The 27,114-nt window shown below is 34.2% G+C and overlaps 1 non-coding gene across 1 annotated transcript; it reads left to right on the top strand.

The window, feature by feature from the left end:
* The first annotated feature begins 6,757 nt into the window (after positions 1–6,757).
* Positions 6,758–6,968, top strand: LOC148952536 (small nucleolar RNA U3). Its single transcript, XR_016141850.1, has one exon. It is a non-coding gene; the product is annotated as a small nucleolar RNA U3 (small nucleolar RNA).
* Positions 6,969–27,114: the final 20,146 nt, after the last annotated feature.

The raw sequence follows: 27,114 nt of genomic DNA, 5'->3' as shown, positions 1-27,114 counted from the left end.
GGGATTACGAAGGCTTTTGTATTAACCCCGTTCTCAAGTTTTTTCAGGCCTTACTTTAATCATAAAGTTATCTTTGAAAATTGTGTTGAAACTGCTTTTCAATAGTGATATTTGAAGTCGAAGAAAATGACCAAACAACCGATCTAGTCGATCTAGATAATATCCAAGCCTCCTTTGAGTCTTAAATCTCTTAGTGCCTTATGGAACTACGTGCCTTTTTTTCTTTTTTTTTCTTCTTTTTTTATCTGTCCGTATTATTTCATCTTGGGATAACTGAAGTCTTTTGTATTAACCACGTTCTCACGTTTCTTTTTGAGGCCTTACTTTAATCATAAAGTTATCTTTAAATATTATGTTGCAACTGCTTTTCAATAGTGATATTCACAAGGCTTGTGAAGTCGACGAAGCTGACCAAACAACTGAGCTATTCGATCTATATAATATCCTAGCCTCCTTTGAGTCTTAAATCTCTTAGTGCCTTATGGAACTAAGTGCTTTTTTTTTCTTATCTGTCCGTATTATTTCATCTTGGGATTACGAAGGCTTTTGTATTAACCACGTTCTCACGTTTCTTTTTGAGGCCTTACTTTAATCATAAAGTTATCTTTAAATATTATGTTGCAACTGCTTTTCAATAGTGATATTCATAAGGCTTGTGAAGTCAAAGAAACTGACCAAACAACTGATCTAGTCGATCTATATAATATCCTAGCCTCCTTTGAGTCTTAAATCTCTTAGTGCCTTATGGAACTAAGTGCTTTTTTTTTCTTATCTGTCCGTATTATTTCTTCTTGGGATTCCGTAGGCTTTTGTATTAACCACGTTCTAACGTTTCTTTTTCTGGCCTTACTTTGATCATAAAGTTATCTTTAAATATTGTGTTGCAACTGCTTTTCAATAGTGATATTCATAAGGCTTGTGAAGTCAAAGAAACTGACCAAACAACTGATCTAGTCGATCTAGATAATATCATAGCCTCCTTTGAGTCTTAAATCTCTTAGTGCCTTATGGAACTACGTGCCTTTTTTTCTTTTTTTTTCTTCTTTTTTTATCTGTCCGTTTTATTTCATCTTTGAATAACGAAGTCTTTTGTATTAACCACGTTCTCACGTTTCATTTTGAGGCCTTTCTTTAATCATAAAGTTATCTTTAGATATTGTTTTGCAACTGCTTATCAATAGTGATATTTATAAGGTTTGTGAAGTCGAAGAAGCTGACCAAACAACTGATCTATTCGATCTAGATAATATCCTAGCCTCCTTTGAGTCTTAAATCTCTTAGTGCCTTATGGATCTAAGTGCTTTTTTTTTTCTTATCTGTCCGTATTATTTCATCTTGGGATTACGAAGGCTTTTGTATTAACCACGTTCTCACGTTTCTTTTTGAGGCCTTACTTTGATCATAAAGTTATCTTTGAATATTATGTTGCAACTGCTTTTCAATAGTGATATTCATAAGGCTTGTGAAGTCAAAGAAACTGACCAAACAACTGATCTAGTCGATCTAGATAATATCCAAGCCTCCTTTGAGTCTTAAATCTCTTAGTGCCTTATGGAACTACGTGCCTTTTTTTCTTTTTTTTTCTTCTTTTTTTATCTGTCCGTATTATTTCATCTTGGAATAACGAAGTCTTTTGTATTAACCACGTTCTCACGTTTCTTTTTGAGGCCTTACTTTAATCATAAAGTTATCTTTAAATATTATGTTGCAACTGCTTTTCAATAGTGATATTCGTAAGGCTTGTGAAGTCAAAGAAACTGACCAAACAACTGATCTATTCGATCTATATAATATCCTAGCCTCCTTTGAGTCTTAAATCTCTTAGTGCCTTATGGAACTAAGTGCTTTTTTTTTCTTATCTGTCCGTATTATTTCATCTTGGGATTACGAAGGCTTTTGTATTAACCACGTTCTCACGTTTCTTTTTGAGGCCTTACTTTGATCATAAAGTTATCTTTGAATATTGTGTTGCAACTGCTTTTCAATAGTGATATTCATAAGGCTTGTGAAGTCAAAGAAACTGACCAAACAACTGATCTAGTCGATCTAGATAATATCATAGCCTCCTTTGAGTCTTAAATCTCTTAGTGCCTTATGGAACTACGTGCCTTTTTTCTTTTTTTCTTCTTTTTTTATCTGTCCGTATTATTTCATCTTGGGATAACGAAGTCTTTTGTATTAACTACGTGCCTTATGGAACTACGTGCCTTTTTTCTTTTTTTTTCTTCTTTTTTTATCTGTCCGTATTATTTCATCTTGGGATAACGAAGTCTTTTGTATTAACCACGTTCTCACGTTTCATTTTGAGGCCTTACTTTAATCATAAAGTTATCTTTAAATATTATGTTGCAACTGCTTTTCAATAGTGATATTCACAAGGCTTGTGAAGTCGACGAAGCTGACCAAACAACTGATCTATTCGATCTAGATAATATCCTAGCCTCCTTTGAGTCTTAAATCTCTTAGTGCCTTATGGAACTAAGTGCTTTTTTTTTCTTATCTGTCCGTATTATTTCATCTTGGGATTACGAAGGCTTTTGTATTAACCACGTTCTCACGTTTCTTTTTCAGGCCTTACTTTAATAATAAAGTTATCTTTAAATATTGTGTTGCAACTGCTTTTCAATAGTGATTAAATAAAAAAAACAAGTTTTTTAAACTGAAAGTAAGGAGCGACATTAAAACTCAAAACGAACAGAAATTATTCCGTATATGAAAGGGGCTGTCCCCTCCTCAACGCCTCGCTCTTTATTCCGTATATGAAAGGGTCTGTCCCCTCCTCAACGCCTCGCTCTTTACGCTAAAGTTTGACTTTGTCTCACAACTTTATTTTTTAAAACAATAAAAAACTTTAGCGTAAAGAGCGAGGCGTTGAGGAGGGGACTGCCCCTTTCATATGCGGAATAAAGAGCGAAGCGTTGAGGAGGGGACAGCCCCTTTCATATACGGAATAATTTCTGTTCGTTTTAAGTTTTAATGTCGCTCTTTACTTTCAGTTTAAAAAACTTGTTTTTTTTATTTAATTTCTGATCGTTTTTTAGTTAATGCAGCTTTTATTTGCATAAAAATTTTACTTTTCTTTTGCTAAATGAATGTCTTTACAAATTAACTTACGTAACTAACTTCTATATTCGTATATTTTTCTTCTGGCAAAAATTCAAAGTTGCAGATTTTTGCAGATATGAGCTTGAAACCTATGTAATAGGGTTTTCTGATACGCTGAATCTGACGTTGTGATTTTCATTAAAATTCTTTCACTTGTAGGGGATGTTTCCCCCTCTTTAAAAAATCGAGTAAATTTCCTCAGGCTTGTAGCCTTTGATGAGTAATACTAAACTTAATAAAATTTATATATTTAGAATCAGCATTATAAACTCATTCTTTTGATACATTTATTGACATCAAAATTCCGTATTTAAAAGTTTCGATTACTATTGAGCCGTATCGCTTGTTTTTTTATTGTTTTTTTTATTACGTATATGTTATTACGTATATGAGGGGGTTCTCCCCTTAGTCAATACCACGCTCTTTACTTTAAAATTAAAAAAAAAAATTGTATTAACAAACCCCTGAATCACAAAGGCCGGTTAATTAGAATAGATGCTCTTTTGAAAGCACTAAAAAAAACTGTAGCGTAAAGAGTGAGGTATTGACTTGGAGGAGAACCCCCTCACATACGTTATAATTTCTGTTCGTTTTAAGCTCTAATATTCCTTCTTACATTTCAGTTGAAAAAACTTAGTTTTTTTTTATTTAATTTCTGATCGTTTTTTAAATAATGCTTGGAAATCCGGCGCCCCCTTCATAGAAATGTCCCTTACCCCAAAGAAACATCCTCCACGGAAATATTCTCCAGAGTAACTCCCTCCTCTAGCCCCCCTCCAGAAAAATCCTTCCTGAAAATGGTTGTATACTTCCCAATAACCAATAAATAATGCTGGCAAGTCCGGCGCCCCCTTCATGGCGATTTCCCTTCCCCCATGAAAACCTCCTTCATGAACAGATCCTCCAATATAACCCCCGACCCACCCTTCCTCCCACTAGCAGAAAAAAACCTCCTGAAAACTTCTGTATACTTCCGAATAACCAATACTATATGTTAACATTGGGTAAAGTTCATATCTTTTAGCCCTCCTCTGGGTACTTCGGGGGATTAAGTCATCCCAAAAGACATATTTATCAGATTTTCGACCATGCTGAACAAAATGGCTATCTCAAAATTTTGATCGGGTGACTTTGGTAAAAAAATAAGCGTGGGAGGGGGCCTAGTTGCCCTCCATTTTTTTTGGTCACTTAAAAAGGGCACTAGAACTTTTAATTTCCGTTCCAATGAGCCCGCCCACGATATTCTAGGACCACTGGGTCGATACGATCACCCCTGGGAAAAAAAACAAAACAAACAAACAAATAAACAAACAAATAAACAAATAAACACGCATCCGTGATCTTTCTTCTGGCAAAAAATGCAAAATTCCACAATTTTGTAGATAGGAGCTTGAAACCTCTACAGTATGGTTCTCTGATACGCTGCATATGATGGTGTGATTTTCATTAAGGTTCTATAGCTTTTAGGGGGCCTTTCCCCTTTTTTCGAAAATCAACCACATTTTCTCAGGCGCGTAACTTTTGATGGGTGGCTCTAAACTTGATGAAATTTATATATTTGAAATCAGCATTGAAATCTGATTCTTTTGATATATCTATTTGTATCAAAAACCCGTTTTCTAGAGTTTCGGTTACCATTGAGCCGGGTCGCTCCTTACTTACAGTTCGTTACCACGAACTGTTTGATATTCATAAGGCTTGTGAAGTCAAAGAAACTGACCAAACAACTGATCTAGTCGATCTAGATAATATCCAAGCCTCCTTTGAGTCTTAAATCTCTTAGTGCCTTATGGAACTAAGTGCTTTTTTTTTCTTATCTGTCCGTATTATTTCATCTTGGGATTACGAAGGCTTTTGTATTAACCACGTTCTCACGTTTTTTTTGAGGCCTTACTTTGATCATAAAGTTATATTTAAATATTGTGTTGCAACTGTACCAAATACCGTGTACCAAAAATTTTTATGCGATAATAAGCCAAAGATATTGGATGTGTTCGGCTTGTGGTTGTTACTAGCGTATTCATTGGAATAACTCATATTCAATTCTAAAAGTTAATATAAAGAGTTCAGAGCTGTTTAGCCATTATGACGCATAAAACTGCAGCTAAAAACAGATGAATTTTGGAGGATCACATAAATCGTTGTTCTTCCGTGAAAGTGGAGCAGGATGACCAAAGGGTAAGCAAGAAAGGTAAAAGCAAAATTAGATTAGGGGCAAAGCTTTTTCTGACTCTAGCACAAAAGAACTATTTTAGCACTATTTCATCATGTGTACTACTGTAGCAGGTGCTTTACTTTGTAGCACTTTCATAAAGCAATTTTTTTATTTTGTCATTGACGAAATGATGAGGATTTTGAAAAAGGTTAAGGAATTAACTAAAAGTTTGGACCGCATTTTTCCGTATTTGTTTTGAGAGATTTGTGCGAAATTTGATTTAACCAGGATCACCTTTTCGCAATGTTTGTTTCGAAAGATTGGTGCTAAGTTTGAAATAACCGGACAAAAAAACTGATCTAGAACTAATCCAACTACACTTATCGGGCCATGTGCGTGTCGCGGCGCAAGCCGCGACATGCGGAATTTTTTTTTTTTTTTACTTTTGCATCGAAAGTTGTTGTGAAACACACAAATTTGGGCAATTTTAGAACTTTAAGAACTGACCAGGATGGCAGTCTTGGTTTTCAAAGGCTCGGGCGTATTTTGGCTTGCTTTTCAAAGGCTCGGGCTTGTTTTTTGTTTGACTTTCTGGCAACCCTAAAGCTACTGCTTAGCAGCGATGCCAAACATAATACAATTGTACCATTTTGGTACATTTCATCTCTACTGATACAATTTTGTTTAATCCTACAAAATATGGTACATTTTACAAAATTATGGTAAAATTTGGTGCAATTCAGAGTTGTTGTACTAATGTTTGTATTCTTTCATCGATGAAGTACCTTTGATTCAGTTCAGGGAACCACAGCATTTTCGGGAAATGAAATAAGTAGACTGTGGCAGTCGTGTAGAGGTTATATGTATCAACAACAAAACTTCGTTATCAGCTGCAACGGCCTTCAAAAGAGTGTCTGCGGAATACACGATAAAACTGAGCGGCGACATAAGGAAAAGGTTTTTCTGTTCAAAATATTTGTCGGCTAAAAACTTAGACGGACTGGACCCAAAGATAGCTATATCTCCTGACTCCGCAAACTTAAGCACTGTCCCAATACTTGTCCAGTTTCGACATTTTGCAAAGGAGACTGATGGGAAAAACACTGCCAAAGAACGGAAAAGGGTACCATTTTGCGCTGATCTCAAGAAATGTGCAGACTCTGACCCGGTTTATTTCTGATCTAAAGTACTAGAACGATATGACGGTCCGAAAGTCAAAAGTTTCTCATTCTTGGGTGAATTCATGTTGAAAATACTTATCATGCAACATTCTACTGCTTGTGCCGAGAGGGCCTTTTCAGCTGTCAATTAAAAAGAAAAAAAAAACTGAGAAATAAACTCGGCTTTACTACTCTCAATCCTATTCTGGGTGCTAAACGAATCTGGAAACATTGGAATCTGGAAACGAGCCATGGAAAAAATTAGGATATGGTACAATTTTTTTATCTTTTGTATATTTTTCGAGCAATTTGTGGTACATTTTGTTTTGAAGCGTTGGCAACACTGCTTAACAGGATCATTTGTGTAGTGTGATTGCGTAGGTATCACTGGGAAACCGACGCTTCCACAAACCACGATGATGAGTGGAAATGTCCACCTCTGAGCGGGAAACGGACCTGGTCTGGATTATGCCGAACTCTGGTCATTGAGGATCGTTTCTGGCCGCTGTTTCTAATGGCTGGGAGGAGGTAGATGTAATCAGAGTGGTTGTGGATGAGTTATATTTATGGTATGCAGTGTTCCCAACGATCCAAAACAAAATGTACTACAAATTGCTCGAAAAATGTACCAAAGACAAAACAATCGTACCATATCCCATTTTTTTCCGCGTGTTATGCTTTGCGTAACACTTGGAACGTCGGTTACGTACAGTACCCTCTCTAAAAATTTTTTGTAAGATATTTTCATTCAATTTCTACTACATTCCTTCGTTTTTATTTCTGTCCTACATCACATGTATATACAGTACATGTGCTCTTGACAGTACTTGAAGAAATTGCTCTGAGTAACATATATTACTACAGTAACATGTTACTACAGGCCAAAAAAAGTCGTTGTTTTTGGGCCATTAACGACCATTTACAGGACCGCCCTGAAATTGGTCCCAAATGATGATTTTAGTACACATCGGGGGCTAAAATTGAATTTTAACCTTGTATTCTTACAGAATATTGCCCAAAAGCAGTTGATGGGACCTGTCTTTCCATTTAATAGTTTGCATACAAATCCTCCTTTTCCCTTTTATGAAGATCTCGATGGAGGGGAGGATCGCTCCTGTAGCCCTCCCCTAATATACTCTAATATCTACGAACAATACAGGAAAAAAATGTTTTTAAATTTGGACTGATCACAGAAATGACTTTTGGGGTCATGGTCTAGCATGTACTTATAAATGGTACAATAGACACCATGTCTTTCACTATTTTTACAATCACCTTAAACATCTAGATAACGGCATCAGTAGTGGGGCCATAATACATTCAACAGCACAGATAGGGAAATTTACACAGGGAAATTAACATATGTTTGATTGTTATGTTTTTTGATGTTTCATGGTTATGTTGTTTGATGTTGTTTGAAGTTTGTTGATGTTTTTTTATAGTTATCTTGGTTATGTTATGTTATGTTGATGTTATGTTGTTTCTAGGTTAGGTTATGTTTATGGTTATGTTGTTATGTTTCATGGTTATGTTTTTTTTTTGGTTATGTTATGTTGATGTTATGGTATGTTGTTGTTATGTTGTTTGTTGGTTATGTTATCTTGATGTTGTTTTATGGTTATGGTGTTTAATGGTTATGTTATTATGATGTTAGATGTTATGTTGATGTTTGTTGGTTATTGTTGTTATGCTATGTTGATGTTGTTTCTTGGTCATGTTATATTGATGTTATGTTATGTTGTTATGTTACGTTATGTTTGTTGGTTATGTTGTTTGAAGGTTATGTTGTTATGCTGATCGTTATGTTGTTAGATATTATGTTATGTTGTTATGTTATGCTGATGTTGTTTGATGGTTATTGTTGGTATGTTATGACGATGTTGTTTCTTGATCATGTTATGTTGATGTTATGTTATGTTGTTATGTTAAGTTTGTTGGTTATGTTGTTTGATGGTTATGTTATGTTGATGTTATGTTATGTTGATGTTATGTTGTTATGTTATGTTGATATTGTTTCATGGTTATTGTTTGTTATGTTATGTTGATGTTGTTTCATGGTTATGTTTTTTCTTGGTTATGTCATGTTTGTTGGTTATGATGTTTGATGGTTATGTTGTTATGTTGCTAGATGTTATGTTGAAGTTATGTTATGTTTCTATGTTATGTTGATGTTGTTTCTTGGTTATGTTATGTTGATGTTGTCTCATGGTTATTTTGCTCGATGGTTATGTTGTTATGCTGATGTTTGTTATGTTTGCAGGACATATTTGAAATAATTTGTGTTACTAGGCTAGATTTTATTGAAATCTCCAATTTTTTGCAAAGAAACTGTAGAATACGGGAAAAAATTAGAATTTTATGATTCGATCGCTTTGGATAAAAGAAAAATGAGCCATTTCCATAAAAACTGAACTAATAAAAAATTTTTAACTGTGAACTCTAGGTTTTATCCACTTATTGTATTTGAAGAGTCATATCTAGTGAATAGGAGTTTTTATATCTGTCCTCGTAATTGACATGTTTTATAAATACAAAACCGAAGCCTAGCTTTGGATCAAAACTGAGCCATTTTCGTTAAACTGAACTAATAAAGCTTTTTTTTACTGTGAACTCCAGTTTTTGTAACAAAACTATAGAAAATACATTTCTCTGGTTGAAATGTGAATCTTTGGTTAGAAAAAAGCCTAGCTTTGGATCGAAGCTGAGCCATTTCCGTAAAACTGAACTAATAAAGATTTTTTTACTGTAAACTCTAGGTCTTATCTACTTTCTGTATTTGAAGAGTCATATCTAGTCAATATGAGGTTTTATACTTGCCCTCGTAATTGACATGTTTTTTATACCAACCGAAGCCTAGTTTTAGATTATAAATGAGCCATTTCCTTAAATACTGAACTAATAATTTTTTTTAAACTGTGAACTCCACTTTTGTAACAAAATTACAGAAAATACATTTCTCTGGTTCAAATGTTAATCTTTGGATAGAAAAAAGCCTACCTTTGAATCGAGAAATTAGCCATTTCCGTAAAAATTGAACTAATAAACTTTTAACTGTAAACTTTAGGTTCTAACCACATGCTCACGGCTATGATATGTTAAATGAACCTAAGATGAGCGTGAGAGGGGGGTTACTTGCCCTTCAATCAGTGTCGAGTATTAAAAACGTCTCTGATGTAACACTGACATGGGGGGGGGGGTTAGGGTGCTATATTCAAAACTATCCAATGTCTAAATCATTTGTGAATTACTTTTTTTTAATTATATAGAAAACATTAATAGAGTTATTGGAAATCATGGTTTAATCTTTATTTCAGGAAGAAAACAGTCCAACATTTTTGCTAGAATTTGGTGAACCTTCTTACACACACCCGAGTTTGTCTTTCCCTCTTCGTTTCATTGAATTCTACGCGTATATTAAGGATAATATTGAGCAAGTATTCAGTGTGACTACAGATATACGTACACTACAAAAAATTTCAAAGGAAACTTCGAAATATATTAGCGACAACGATTTGAATCATTATGCTAAAAATAGTGAGAAAACCACGTTATTAATATTATTGTATTTTTGAAAATAAAAAATGTTTTGAAATAATTTTTATTTAATTTAATAGAAAACGTTAATAGAGAGTTAATGGATATCATGAAGTTAATAGCTAAAGTTATTATCAGAAGGCTACTGCAGCGTGACACTGCTATATTCAGTAAGCCTTGGGGAGGTATGCTTTTGCCTAGAAAAACATCGCGGGGGTTTCAGCCACCTGTGGATTTTGTCTGGAAAAGCATCGTAGGGGATTTCAGCCACCTGGGGGTGTGTCTAGAAACTACGCAAGGGAGTTCAAGCAGATGGGAGACATTTTTTGTGTAGAAACATGACATGCGCTATAAATTTAGCCTAATAACAAAATTTATTTCAGATATTTCCTGAAAACATAACAAACATCAACAACACAAAGAAACATCAAACAATATAACCAGCAAAACAAAGAAAAATCAAACAACATAACCATGAAACAACATCAACATAACTAGCAACATAACATCAACATAACATAACAACATAACCATTAAACATTATAACCAACAAACATGACATAACCAAGAAACAATATAGCCATTAAACAACATCAACATAACCTAACATCTACCAACATAACTATCAACATAAAAACATAACCAACAAACATAACCAAGAAACAACATAGCCATAAAACAACATCAAAATATCATAGCAACGTAACATAACATCAACATAACATCTAACAACATAACAACATAACCATCAAATATAACATAACCAACACACATAACATAACAATCAAGATAACATTACATATAACAACATAACCATCAACATAACATAACAACATAACCATCAACATAAAAACATAACCATCAAACATCACATAACCATGAAACAACATAACATAACCAACATAACCATCAAAAAACATATATAGCATATATTGGTGGGGGATTTTCTTTTTGGCTTTTGATAGAAAAGCTTTGCGGGGGATTTCAGCCACCTGTGAATTTTGTCTAGTAACAACGTGGGGGAGTTTTGCTAGCCACGAATTTTGTCTAGAAAAACATCGTAGGGGATTTCAGCAACCTGGAAATTTTGTCTAGTAACAGCTCGGGTGAGTTTTGCTATCTGGGGGACGTGTCTGGAAAAACCTATTAGGGGATTTCTAGTACCTGGGAATTTGGTCTAGAAAAGCATTGCAGGGGAGTTTCGCTAGCTGGGGCTTTGTGTGGAAAAACATCGTAGGGGGTTTTGCTAGCTAGGAATTTTGTGTAGACGTGTTTTTGCCTAGTAACAGGGAAGAGGGTTCGTCCTTGGAATCTTGGCTAGACATGCAAAATCTTGCCTGGACATGCCTAATCTTGTCCTGGACATGCCTAATCTTGCCTGGGCGGGAATGTTGCCTAAAAACAGGTGTTTCGCGTGACGTCAGAGGGCATGTGCTTGAATTCTATGGGAAAAGGAATAGGGATGACTTTAAAACTCCATGCTAATTTCCCTAGGGATGACTTTGAATGTATTGTGGCTCCACTACTGGCATCTTTTATTTTTAAAACTGGAACTGGATTTAGAAACTGTCAGTTATCTGATGTTCCGACTATTCTATACTAAAAAAAACTCTACATAAAAATTACCAAAAATATGTCATTAAACATCACTGTCTGAGTCAGAAGCCATGGCAGCACTTAAAGTGGCAGATTTTCTGCACTATTTTCCAGTATTTCACCAGTTGGGGTATGTTACCATGCTCTTGGGGTGTTTCCAGTCCTTGGTAACGACTCGTTTAGCACCCAGAATAGGATTAAGAATAGTCAAGCGGAGTTTATTTCTCAGTTTTTTTTTTAATTGACAGCTGAAAAGGCCCTCTCGGCACATGCAGAAGAATTTTGCATGGTAAGCATTTTCATCATGAATTCACCCAAGAATGAGAAACTTTTGATTTTCGGATTATCATATCGTTCTAGTACTTTAAATCAGAAATAAACTGGGTCAGAGTGTGCACATTTCATGAGATCAGAGCAAAATGGTAGCCTTTTCCATTCTTTGGCAATGTTTTTCCCATCAGCCTCCTTTGCCAAATTTATAAACTGGACAATTAGTGGGACAATACTTAAGTTTGAGTAGTCAGGAGACATAGCTATTTTTGGGTCCAGTCTGTCTAAGTTTTTAGCGGACAAGTGTTTTGAACTGAAAAACCTTTTCCATATTTCGTTGCTCAGTTTTATCATGTATTCCGTACATACTGTTTTGAAGGCAGTTGTAGCTGATAAAGAAATTTTGTATTTGATACATATAACCTCTACACGACTGCCACAGTCTACTTATTTCATGTCTCGAAAGTGCTGTGGGTTTTTGAGCTGTATCAATGGTGCTTCATCGATGAAAGAATACAAACATTAGTTCAACAATAGTAGTGGGGCCATAATACATTCAACGGCACAGATTGGGAAATTAACACAGGGAAATTAAAATATATGTTTGTTGGTTATGTTGTTTGATGTTTCATGGTTATGTTGTTTGATGTTGTTTGTTGGTTATGTTTTTGTTGGTTATGTGATTGTTATGTATGTTGATATTTTTGTTGGCTATGTTGTTTGATGTTGTTGGTTATGAAATTTGATGGTTATGTTGATGTTGTTTGATTGTCATGTGGTTTGATGTTATGTTATGTTGCTGTGTTATGTTGTTATGTTATGTTATGTTGACCGCTCTCTGAAAATGTCCATTTTTAAATTTATTCTAATGAAGACTACTTTATTGATTTGAATTCGACATTTATAGATTTAAATGTCATTGTTAAAAAACCGAACAATAAAAAACCAAGTGCCACCGAGGGGTTATTTTCAGAAAATAGTGTACTGCATAATTTATTTCGACAAATAAGCGTCTATATAAATGGAACTTTGGTGAGCACGAGCAATAATCTTTCAAATTATGCAAGTTATTTACAATTCATGTTGATGACACCAATGTCCTATAAGCAGTTGAGAGGTATGACAAGTGAATATGAATATAAAACAAATACTGATACTACCAATATTCTTAGAGAGGCGACAACTAAAGATTTGCATATAGTTGAGAAACTAAATCATGAGATATTTAATATACCTAAATGGGTGCCTCCTAATATAAAGATTGATATAAAACTACAACTTGCGCCGTCCCAGTATATTATACAAAAAGTACTGGACGCTGCACCAGATGTAACGGTCTCTCTCACCTCGGCAATACTTCATGTACGAAAACAACAAGCTATGACTTCTGTGGCTTTGGCGATTGAAAAATTAAGAGCCAGTGGAAATAATATTAAGCTACTTGTTCCTCATACAATCACGAATCAGTTTCATATTGCTACACGTACGCGTATCTATACCAATTTGACATTTATCAAAGGTAAGATTTCTTCAAAATTGGGATTCGTTTTTGTAAAAAGTTCTAGCGCTGTTGGATCATGGAAAGATTTCCCGTATAAATGTGAATTGTTTAGAATTTCATTGCTTGTGTGTAAAGTAAATGGATTTCCATTCTACAATCTACCTTTTGATTAATCCTATAGGAACATATACGAATTGATAGTACAATCCCTAGATCGAGATTCTCAATTATTCGAAAATGGTATAAGTGATGAAATGTTTGCGAAAACGCATGGCATTATTGTATTAGATTTTCCCGGTACTCAAGATATGAGTATTGTCCCGAAGGGAAATGTCCGGATAGAGTGTACCTTTGCTAAGCCATTGGAGGTAAGTATTGTATTAATCTCGCTAAATCAATTTGAAACTTATTGGGAAATTACTCCTGACGGCAGTGTTTTATTAGACTTTGAACCATGAACACGAAAAATTAATTGATGTATTTAACATGGACCCCTACATGTCGAAATATTAATCATATTGCATACCTTCATATTTCCTGGAGCATATTCAACATATTGACAATACTCTACTTATTGTTAATAGCAGTCCGTTGAGCGTAAAGACGGGGCATTGGTAATGCTTCTTTCTAATAGGAACCAATATAAAATTTTTTGATCCGCTTGGCTTGCCGTATACATTGTACACACCTCATATCAAAAATTTTCTTGAGCAGAGTAGACAATTAATTATTCAAAGTTGGAAGTGGGTGCAAGTTTATCAACTAAAAGCTGTAGTTTTCATGCCCTATTATATTTTGTTTTTCAAAGTCGTGGACATACTTACATGGGATTCCTCAAGATTTATGGTGAAAATCCTCGATTGAACGACTTTCTGGTTGAAATACTCTTTCTTACCTCTATAATATAAATTTCGGTGCCCTAAAAGTGAAATCCTTTTAAAATGTATGTGGATCTGTTTCTTAATAAAAATTTTGTATAAAATACTGTGTCCTTTAGATTTCTTCTTCTACGCATAGGTAATCACCTGAAACGACAAGTGCAGGTAGCTCGTCAGGATTCAATTTTTATTCGTCTTGACGTGCAAAATCAGGCTGACGTTTTCTACAATATAGTGTAACTTCATTTTTATTCAATCCCTTTTTAAATTCAATAATACTACTCTAATTCATATGATAAAATTCACGTGTTTCAATTTGGTTATTTGAAGCAATGCAAAATTCTCGAATGAAGAATCACTTTCTGTAACAGCCAAATAAAAGTCTGTAGGTTTATAATCAAAGTAGCCACTCTCTTCACAACCAGTCTCTATCAGTCTCTTAAAAATAAACTGAACTCATGTTTAGGGTTTTTCGCAATCATGCCAGGGTAAGTATTTCCCTATTTGTCGCATTAATCATAGTGACAATTGGAGCAAAAGAATCCACTATTATGAGAGTCATAAATCTCTTCAAGATAGGAATTACAGTCTTTCATTTGTACGGCATATCCTCTATGCAATTTACACGAATTACTGAATTTACCCCTTTCCTTGTATTCATCGGAAAAATTAAAATTATCACAGGACGACCAGCTGCAGGAAGCAAACAAGCATAATGGGCGTGTGTAAAATATTTTTTTATGTTGACTGGTCCACATTGAAAAACAAACTGACTCTCAAACAATGTCTCCTAGGAGCGTTACAAAATGGCCGTCTATGTAATGGTTAAGAGCAAAACCACAATATCATTTTGTCTCAATCAATATATCTATAAATTGAGTAAAAGCCTGGGGACCACGACGACAAAGTTTCATAGTCCAAAGAAAGGAAATCGGTTCCCATTATATCGTTAAGCATTTCTCCAGAAAATATCTTTCTATGAAGAGATAATTCCAGAGAGTCATGATCTAAAACTAACCACATTTCCAATTTTACTAGATTACGCATGATTTTCTGTTTCTCAAATCATCAATCTCACTGTCAAATACAGACTGTTTTCTATAAAGTTTTCTTTTCAATATGTTTCGCCAGCGCATTTAATCCATCTTGTAGTCTCTGTATTTGTGCTATATTCACCTTAACCGCCAAACAAACTTGTTCTTCCGACTTGAATTTGCTTAATGTTATAACATATCCATTATACATCGTGCCCCATTCTAAGGTTAGTCAAGAACCCCTTGTAATTTCTACTGCCACATTAGGCACTCTAGGTGCCGTTTCATCAACACTTTCAATATTCAATAGTGTATAAGCATCCATGTTGACTGCTCCACTTCCAGAAAGAAACTGATTCTCGATCAATAGTTTCAACCACCTGGGAACGTGTCTAGAAAGCATCGCAGGGGAGTCTTGCTAGCTGTGAATTTTGTCTAGAATCATCATTTATTTCAAATATATCCTGCAAGCATAACAAAAATCAACATAACAACATAGCCATCAAACAACATAACCATGAAATAACATCAACATAACATAACCAAGAAAAACATCAACATAACATAACAAAATAAAATAACATCAACATAACCATCAAACATAAAATAACCAAGAAAAAACATAACCATGAAACATAACATAACCAAGATACAACAAAACCATGAAACAACATCAACATAACATGACCAAAAACAGCATAACATCAACATAACATAACAACATAACTTATTATTATCAACTTGGGCATCTCCCAAATGAAGCTCAGTGACATCAGTCATTGCCTGTGACCTCCATTCTACGTCTGTTTTCGGGAGGCAACACTATTCTCTGAGAACATGAAATCTCGAAAATAGAGGCCTTAGAGAGTTTTCCTTCAAATTTCTTGCATTCCTTGGTTCAACCAAAACCCAAATGTCATAAATTTTGTCTTCAAACATGAAACGATCTTGGATCTGCTTTATTAGGACTTTATAGTGTTTTCGAAAAGACTGTTAAAAGAGATCAATATTATCACTTGGCTCTTGAGTATCTACGAGCTCTTTCATTGAATCAGTTGCATCTATTCCCATATATGTTTGGTCTAAAGGCAGGTACTTACTTGAAAGGTAAGGATCCATTTCGGTAAACAGACCAACACTGCGAATATAATCCAGTTTCTTGAAGTTAGACGCAACATCATCCACAAGTTTGCTGGCACTTGCCTTTAGGGAGTGAAGAAGTGGAAGCTCAGATAGAAAACTGTGTTGAATTCGCTAGAGAGGCCGAGAGAATAGTCCATGAATTCAAAGTATGGCTTAGTCAACTTGCTTTGTAATGTTGAGAAGATAAGGTTATTGGTTGCAGTTGGGTCTTCAACATGGTTTCTATGAAATACTGAGTAAGAGGAACCCGACGATCAATAAGCCTTTTTCTGCAGGCCTGAATGGACAACCAGTGGGTCTGTCCTGGTGCAAGAATTGAGAGTGCTTTGCATTGAAAGAACTCCTGAAATTCAGCATACTTATCTAATCTGGAAGCACTTCTGGAAAAGTGGGCATAGATATTTCGCGCCAAGTCTTCTAGTGTCTCGCAAAGTGACAAGCATGCATAGGATGAACATAAGTGAATAAGATGGCATGAGAATTTCTCATTCAAGATATGAGGCACCATGGCTTTCATTAGCGTTGAAGCAGATCTATTGGCTCAAAATTGACGTTAGTAGTGTCTGCACAAAATCCAACAATATTTTGCCAGGGAATCAATTTTTTTCAATGACTTGTTTGATGCAGTTAGTCAGACCCTCAGCCGACCCACCACTACACTTAACCATATCCAATACTTAGACATGAAGGTTTAGATCTTTCTCACTAAAAAAAATGTACAAAGATAGCTAGTTATTTGTCATTAGTACAATCAGTGGTCTCATCAATTATCACAGAGAAAAAAGCAGTTTCGAGCAACTCGAATAACTGGTTGTGTAGTACCAAAAAAAATTATGTCGCAAAACATATGTAGCTTTCTGTTTACCCAGGATGACCCCTGCTAGGGCCTGGTCTTTCGGAAATAATTTTCTTAGGAGAGGGATCAAGCTTTCTGCAAGACGTAATGGCAGATTATATTCTGTCGAAAATATTTATGGTACAATGTGGTACAATTGAGTATTTTTGTATTGATGCTTGAATTATTTCATGTATAAATAATTTTATTCACCCTGATCATCTTCGCCATCGTCAAGATAAGAGACAAACACCCGGTCTCCATCTTCCATTTTTCGTGAAGAGACACTTCTGGGTTCCAAAGATCGGACAAAAACATCTCTCTGTGTTTCTTTTTACGGATTGAAAATGAAAAGCTAACAATGAAGCTATAATGACACTTTGGATTCAGGATGGTCGGTAATCTACTTAAATCAAAACAAAAGCCAAGCACCCAGCCATATATATATATATATATATATATATATATATATATATATATATATATATATATATATATATATATATATATATATATATATATATATATATATATATATATATATATATATGTTATGTTGATGTTATGATATTTTTGGCTATGTTAAGTTGATGTTTTTCATGCTTATGTTCTTTCTTGGTTATGTCATGTTTCATGGTTTTGTTGTTTCTTGGTTATGTTATGTTTGATGGTTATATTGATTGCTATGTTTCTACTCTTGGACTACGGCAGTTGGGACATGGAATGGGCTATTATAGGGGTCGTTCGTCAATGTCCGGGTACGGTCTCGGCAGTTGGTTTGCTAAGGGTATTCGCTCTGCACTACCCTTGGAAAGAAAATATATTGCACCGATTGCAAAGGATTTTGTATCCTCTACATTACATGATTGGGGCACTGGGAAAGATATCATAGAAAGTGTTTTGCAAAATCTCAAGTAGAGCGCAAGATCCCTCGGCGAGCGATTGAAACAGAGAGGAAAAGGTTTAAAATGGAGCAGAAAGACCCCATCACTCATTAGTCTCAAGTCAGCCGGGAAGCGTAAAGCATCAAAGAAAGTAAAAAGATCCAAAAAGGATTTCTTTTCGTAAGATGACACATCTACCACATAGAGATTCTTACCCTTCAGTCACCTAATCTCTAAATCTTTTCAATGCTGAAAATATTTACCCGAAACAACCGCTCTCTGAAAATGTCCATTTTTAAATTTATTCTAATGAAGACTACTTTATTGATTTGAATTTGACATTTATAGATTTAAATGTGATTGTTAAAAAACCAAACAATAAAAAACCAAGCGCCGCCGAGGGATTATCCTATGAAATTTGTGTATTGCATAATTTATTTTGAAAAATAAGCGTCTACATAAATGAAACATTGGCGAGCACGAGCAATAATCTTTCAAATTTTCCAAGCTATATACAATTCATGTTGGTTAAACCAATGTCCTATGAGTAGTTTAGAGGTATGACTATTGCATATGAACATAACACAAATGCTGATACTAACAATATTCTTAGAGAGGTGACAACTAAAGATTTATACTTTGTTGGGAAACTAAATCATAAGATATTTAATATACCTAAATGGTTGCCTCTTATTATTATGATTGATATAAAACTACAACTTGCCCCGTCCCAGTATATTATACAAAAAGTACTGGACGCTGCACCAGATGTAACGGTCTCTCTCACCTCGGCAATACTTCATGTACGAAAACAACAAGTTATGACTTATGTGGCTTTGGCGATTGAAAAATTAAGAGCCAGTGGTAACAATATTAAACCACTTGTTCCTCATACGATCACGAATTAGCGTCATATTACTGCAGGTACGCGTATCTATACCGATTCGTCATTTATAAATGGCGAGATTCCTTCAAAATTGGGATTGGTTTTTGTAAAAAGTGCTAGCACTGTTGGATCATGGACAGATTCCCCGCATAAATTTGAATTATTTTGAATTTCCTCGCTTGTATGTAAAGTAATTGGAATCCCACTCTAAAATTTATTCTTTGATAAATCCTATAGGACCCTATACGAATTGACAATTCGATCCCTAGATCGAGATTCTCAACTATTCGAAAATGGTATAAGTGAAGAAATGTTTTCGAAGACGCATGGCATTATTGTATTAGATTTGTCTAGAACTCAAGATATGAGTATTGTCCCGACGGGAAATGTACGGATAGAGTGTACCTTTGCTAAGCCATTGGAGGTAAGTATTGCATTAATCTCGCTAAATTCATTTGAAATTTATTGGGAAATAAGTAAAATATACTTGTAAACACTTGTATACATGTACACTTGTAAAATATACAATAAAAACTCATTTTTAGTCTTATATATATATCTTATATCTAGATATATATCTAGTCTTATATAGTCTTATATAAATATATATATATATATATATATATATATATATATATATATATATATATATATATATATATATATATATATATATATATATATATATATATATATATATATATATATATATATATTTATATATATATATATATATATATATATATATATATATATATATATATATATATATATATATATATATATATATATATATATATATATATATATATATATATATATATATATATATATATATATATATATATATATATATATATATACAGGGTTTTCCAAAAGAAACAGTGCACTGAACACAAGAAAGGATATTTATACATTTAAAATGTTTAAGTGTGGTTGAAAATGTTTTCCCAAAAGATTTTAAATATTATATTTAGATAATTTAGAATTCGTTCCATATAAAGTGCATGTTGTTCATGAACTGAAGCCTCAGGATTCAGAAAAACGCGTACTCTCCTGTCGGTGGTTTGAAAATTTTATTCTACAGAAACGTGAAAACATTTTAAACCATACATTCTTCAGTGATGAAGCATGATTCCATTTGTGCGGGTACATGGACAGTCAGAACTCTAGAGTGGGGTCTACAATAAATCCTCATGCTCTGTTTCAGAAGGCACTCCACGATCAAAAAGTTGGTGTATGGTGTGCTTTGTCAAGGCGGCGTATAATTGGACCTATCTTTTTTGAAAACACCATCACATCTGATTGTTACATTCATAATATCCTGGAGCCATTTTTTGATCAACTGACGGAGCAAGAAAAGCAACAAGGCTGGTTCCAGCAAGATGGAGCAACTGTACATATGGCTCGTGTCAGTATGGCTGCAGTTGGTGATGTCTTTGGGTATCGTGCGATCTCTCGTGGTTGGTGGCCACCTCGATCGCCAGATTTACACCTCCTGACTTTTATTTGTGGGGCAAATTGAAAGGCTCAGTGTATGCAGACAATCCTCGAACTACGGATGAACTGAAGCAGAAAATAACAAGTGTTATTCAAAACATCAAACCTGATGAACTTGAATGTGTTTTTCAAAACATGCAGCGTCACACTTTCAACAGTTATTGTGGATCATATCTTACTGCACGAATCAATCCTCAATCGTACTTTAGTTAATAAGGTATTACATTTGTGAACATTTGCAATATATAGTATGTTTCTGTGAGTTTTGTTTCTTTGGGTTATTAGCATATTCCTACTGCACTGTTTCATTATAGCTTTATTGTCAGATTTTGATTTTCAATTGGTAAGAGAAAACAAAGAGAGATGTTTTTGTCCAACCTTTGGAAGCCGGAAGTGTTTGTTCGCGAAAAAGGAAAAAGGAGAGACTGTGTTTCTTTTCTATCTTGAAGGTGGCGAGGATGTTCAGTGAGAATAAAATTGCTTATACAGGAAAGAATTCAAACAACAATACAAAAATACTGAAATGTACTACAGTGTAGCATAATTTTGTAAAATGTATCATATTGTATTGGATTGTTCTAAATTGTGCCAGTAGATATGAATTGTACCAAAATGGTACAATTGTTCCACGTTTGGCGTCACTGATGGTATGTATAGTTGTAGTAGGGTACAATTTTGACTTTAGTCAAATATCCCATAATATATTAATCGACTTATTTCAGCACTTCCGTTGAAGTTGCTTAAGATTATATATCTCAGAATCATTTCTTTGGTAAAACTGATGCCTCCACAAACCATGAGGAAAATTAGGAACGAAAGTTTGAATAATTTCGGCCGACTCACCCTAGGGCCATGAGATTGATTTTGAACCAGGAGAAAGACTTGCTAGATCCTTCGACGTTTTTGAACTAAAATGACAATCTCAGAATTTTTGTCCGATTTCATTGGGGCCCTCCAATTGCTTTCGATCCTTTAAAAGAGCACTAGAGCTTCAAATATTGAATCAGCCCCCATCCCAAGTTTCCACTTCCTCCTGTTCTAATCGAAGTGGCCTGTGGGGAGTTTGTCATCCTTGTGTCGGGCCCCTTATTTCGAAAACCAATATCTTTATTCTATTTTTGTCTTTCGCATTGGGGATCCCTTAGTCTAATGCCTTAAAGATACAAGTTTCACGCCAATCGGAAAAATACATTTTTGGGGGTGGGGATATGTCTCCCAATTTTTTTTCTTACGTTAAGTTTCTCTTGCCCCAAGGACTTACTTTGCGCTCGTAGATTATAGATACACACCCGTCAATCAAGATTTTTTAAAAACCATTATGACACTACCGCATGTTAGATTGCATTCATTAACGTGATTAATATGCCAGAAGAAGAATAAATTGATCATCTAGTTTCCTTTATTCTATTCTGGCAAGTCTCTAGGCCCTCGTAAAGTAATCAATTTTCGAACAAAATTATGTTTTATATTTTTTCTACTTAGCTTTAAGAAGAAACCTATTTTTAACTTGCAATCAATGTTTCAGCAAAATGGAAGGTTATTGCAGAAATTTTTTTTTTAGCCCTAGTAGCCTTTACAATGGCTGAAAGACACTGATAAAGAGTAACAATGAATTTTGGCATTAACCATTCAAATAAAGGATTGAAGTTGTGCTTAAGTAAGATCATAGGTGGCACGCGCACCATCAAGCATCGATTTTTACTATAGGAGGATAATCAATAAGTTTTCGCAATCTTTTTTCCTTTTTCTTCTTTTTTTTCTCTTTTCCTCTTTTCTTTCGTTTTCATAGTATGATTGAAAATTCCGGAAACCTACAAGTTCAAAAATCCTTTTTTTGGATATATATATATATGTATATATATATATATATATATATATATATATATATATATATATATATATATATATATATATATATATATATATATATATATATATATATATATATATATATATATATATATATATATATATATATATATATATATATATATATATATAATGTTACATTTCTACTTAGTTTTAATTTCTCTCAGCAGGTTCCTTTTTACTCAATAAAAATTTTCAACTGAGGAGATTCACCTAATCACCTTGGGTGGTCGGCTTTTGTTTTGATTCCAATAGATTCCCAATCATCACAAATCCAAGTGCCATTATAGCTTCATTTTTAGTTGGTAAGATTTGATACATAGAAAGCTGATTTTTTCGACCATTAGACACAGGAAGTGAAGTGTCTGTTTATGAAAATAGGTGACTGCTTGACTGTCTCTGAGACAGACAAGGAAAAATTGTAAATTGTAAAACAGACAAGCAAAACTTGTAAATTGTCATATGTTTACGATAATTTTTTCCCCTGAATTCATGGAATATAAAAAAAAAGTTTAGTTTACTATAAATCGTGACTTTTTACTAGTTTTTACTAGATTAGGGGAAAATTACTAGATCCTCTAAATTTACTAGATTTTTTTTTTACTAGATCTAGTAAAATCCTACTGACGGTGGCAACCCTGATCATACTACTACTACTACTAACAACTCACCACAGCACCAAGCCGCCTGAGGCCAACACAGCTACGCACGCTCCTCCTCCACCCCAATCTATTCAAAGCCTCCCTTTTTACACCCGACCACGAAGTTCCCATTTCCTTTAAATCTTTCTTTATGACGTCCTCCCATCCCAGATGGGGACGACCTAATTTACGTTAGCCCTAGATGGTTGGCCAAAAAGAGCAATCTTCGGCAATCTGTTATCCTTCATTCGCACAACGTGCCCTAGCCACCTCAACCTTTCTTTCAATATAGCCCTAGAGAGCGGTATTGAACCACATTTTTCGTATAGCCTATTGTTTGAAATACGGTCAGTCAGCCTGGTACCCAGAACAATCCTTAAGCAATGTCTCTGGAAAACATCTAGCAAATCTTCATCCGCTTTTCGGAGTGTCCATGCTTCAGAGCCATATTTGACCACTGTCATCACTCTAGCTTCTAATATTTTAATCTTGGTTTGCAGACTTATCTTCTTTTCTTCCAGACTTTTTTAAACTGTGAAAAAAAACACTTAGCTTTAGTCATTCTATATTTAACATTTTGACTGCTCCCGCCATCTTTACTAATAATGCTACCTATTTCAATAAATCCATTCAACTGATCAATATTTTCACTACCTACCACCACCTTTTCATCTTTGCTCAGTCCTAGCTCTAATGACTTAGTCTTCCTAACATTAATTTTCAAACCAATTCTAGCACCCTGAACTCTTTCCTTTTTCCTTTTTTCTTGTTTTTTTTTTTTCTTTTATCTTTCGTTTTCATTGTATGATTGAAAATTCCGGAAACAAATAAGTTCAAAAATCCTTTTGTTTTTAATTATTTGGATGTACTACTGGATAGGCGTCATATTCCAGATGCGGCGTATCCAAGACGTCAAACAATAGTCTGAAATCATGGATTCTGGAAATCCTGTTGATGAAGCCCGGCTTTAAATTTATCAATGGACTTCAGGTCATAAAATTCAGATATATTGAAAAATTAAAAAACAATCAACGAAGAAAAACAGCTACAACTCATATTCACGAAGCAATTCAGTCAATGGAGTGCTTAGAATCTGAGGTGTGTTCGGCTTTTGAAATTTGTCCCCCCGTTTCCATTTTTAGGTTTGAAATCTAAACTCTTCAATTTTACATTTTAAGTCGAAATTTGCCAGTTTTAACGCACTAATTGGGCTGGTCTTTAAATAAGAGATAAGCTGCTTACAAATAAATCTGGCAAATTTTAAAGCAATTAAATTAGGATTTTTTTTAACTGATTTTTTCTGGATTCTCTCTCGTTCGTATTCAAGGGAATCAAAAACCTATACAATCCATGTGACTTCAAAAAGAAAATGTAATCGGCTACCGGTTTAGTTGTGAAATTATGTAAATTAAAAAGTGCACCTCAAATTGGACTAGGGCTGGCAAGAAAAAGAAAACTTATATCACATACAATAATTAATTTAAAAAAATAACATTATGTCAGTAGTCTTCAGGTCAGGCAAATCATACAAATTGAAAAGTAAGAAGAAAAATATGTAGTCACAATTAAAAAAAGTCGCACTTAAAAGGCTTTAATCGTCCTCGGCCTCACCCAAATTTAAAGCATCGACCAGTGTCGAATTCTGACTGAACGGATCTACTTGTATCCATTTCTCGATAGCCCAAGTCACATTACTGGGGATCGCACAGTCATGTACTCCACTTGACAACCAGAGAGCAAGTTGCTTCGTTTTCATCAAGGACGAAATATTCGAGACATTTAGCCTTTTTTGACTTGACTTTTTTTTTTACTTGACTTGACTTTTATTTTCAACTAATAATACATCATACTTAACTGGCACTTACAACACATTTTTTGAATAACATTATCAACAAACGTAGAAATGGTAAGAACGTAAGACGTTTTATTAAGCCACTATTATGACTTGAGCAGCGTCACTCAATCTTTTATCATAAACCAAAACTTATTCGCTCTTTCTACTCTTTTCATACCATTCAATACAATTTAACTCAATTTAACTTTTTTTTAACTTTTTATTTTACAACTTAATTACAATTTAAAATTTAAAAAAAAAAAAAAAAAAAAAAAAAAAAAAAAAAAAAAAAAAATTAATTCCCACCCAACAAAACAGCTTATTAGCTTATTCCGGTTTTTAGTTTTGATGACCGACAAAGTCAAGAACTGTCTCTCTACTCCAGCACTTGAATGGGGCAAGCTGCAGAGAGTCAGAAAGAACTTGGGCAAGTATGGAAAAAGTTCGTTTCCAGCAGCGTCTTTAAAAAGAGACATGGCTAACTAACAAACGTAGCAGCTGTTATGAGAGTTTGGGAAAATTTTCTGAAAACAAATTAAGCCGGCATACCAGTCCTGATTTTAAATAGTCTGCCTTTCAAAGCGAGTATCAAGAAGAAGCCTAGAGAAAAGTAGAGATTTTTAAGCGCTAGGGTTGATGCGAAATCTCAAAAATGAGAGCAATAGTGGCCATAATATCTGACATAATCGAAATCAGATTTTGTAATGAATAGACCCTAATTTTTTTTTCCTGAATTCGTGGAAAATAAAAAAAGTTTTGTTTACTACAAATCATGACTTTTTACTAGATTTCGGGAAATTTACTAGATCCACTAAATTTACTAGATTTTTTTATTTTACTAGATTCAGTAAAATCCTACTGACGGTGGCAACCCTGTTTTTCAAACTGTAATGTAAAACTAAGGGACTTTAACTCCCCAAGACCCCAATTGATTCCATGTTCTCCTATTGCCTTTGCTTTTCTTCTTAGTACAAAGTCCATCAATATGATTCATTTAATTAAATTCATTTAATTCGTTTAACGCAATAGAGCTTAACTCCTTATTTAATACAGAAATAACGACTAACTTCATTTCTTGTCTTAACCGTAACGATTTTGATCTCGTAAATAGCACAAATGACTTGAATGCACTTTTTTGGTATACCATACATGGCTTTGACCTTCACTAAACCTCTTCTTTAGGCTGAATCAAACGTTTGCTCAAAATCTATAAGATTGAGGACTAAAGAGATTTGAGGATTCAGGCACTTCTGAATTATATTAATCTATGAGTGAAATGTTGGAAAGTGTATCCTCGCCCCTTTGCAAAACACATTCCTTCTCTTAGAACTTTGTCTACAGCATCTCTAAGTCCAAGAAGTTTAACTTCCCTTTCTTCAATAACCATATTCATGTATTTTCAGTAATTTGTCTCTAATTTCACAATCACTAAATCTAAAAAACTCATTTACCGCACTCTCAGAGCCCGGTACCTTATTATTTCCTAATCTTTTTAGTACTGTCACTAATTCTTCCTCACAAAATAAATCTTTCTTCACTTCCAGAGTATCACAAACTTTTTCGTTCTTTTCTATTTCTTTTTCTGTATCTTTGTCAAGGTTTAGTACAATCTCAACAAGATCTGCCCATCTCTCTTTAACATTTCTTTTTCACAAACTGTTGCCCCGTTCCTATCTCTAATGGGGACAATTCTAGATTGACTATTCCCTCTCAATTTTTAACATGCCAGTAGTGTATTTTACTACTATGCTGCCTGGCGGCAACTTTGCCTGGCTGCAGCTAGCGTCTGGCTGACATCATAGCGTCTGGTTTCAAGTTACAATTAACTAACTTTAATCCCTTTATGTTTGATAATGTATGGAGCCACCCTCATACAGAATATTTTGTCTTCGTTTTAAGTTTTTATGGTACTCTTTTCTTTATATTAAAGCAAGATTTGATTTTTAATTTGCGATCGTTTTTTCAATTATACCTAGGCCTACACAAAATGTGACATGGGGTACCGACTCCATATCCTTCCAAAATCTTGCTGATAGCTTGTGTTTATCTCTAATTGTAAATTGAATGGTAATCGTCTGGGTTTTTGGGTTTTAGTCCTTAAGAATTAACTAGCGGATAACAATCAAAATTTCAGACAAAATTAGAATATTAAGTCGAAATTTTTGAGGAACATTGGTTTTGTTAAATAAGTCCTTAATAATATCTTTACTACAAAATTTCGGGTGGACGAAAGGGGCTATTATAAATGGTAGCATGTTACTATTAATTGCCTGAAATCTAGTCATCGTC

This window comes from Artemia sp. Qi Xiang Cuo, chromosome 5 (genome assembly GCF_049724085.1).
Source record: "Artemia sp. Qi Xiang Cuo chromosome 5, ASM4972408v1, whole genome shotgun sequence".
Classification (NCBI taxonomy): Eukaryota; Metazoa; Arthropoda; class Branchiopoda; order Anostraca; family Artemiidae; genus Artemia; species Artemia sp. Qi Xiang Cuo.
The sequence above is the reverse complement of the archived record's forward strand: the minus strand, read 5'-3'. Positions and strand labels throughout refer to the sequence as shown.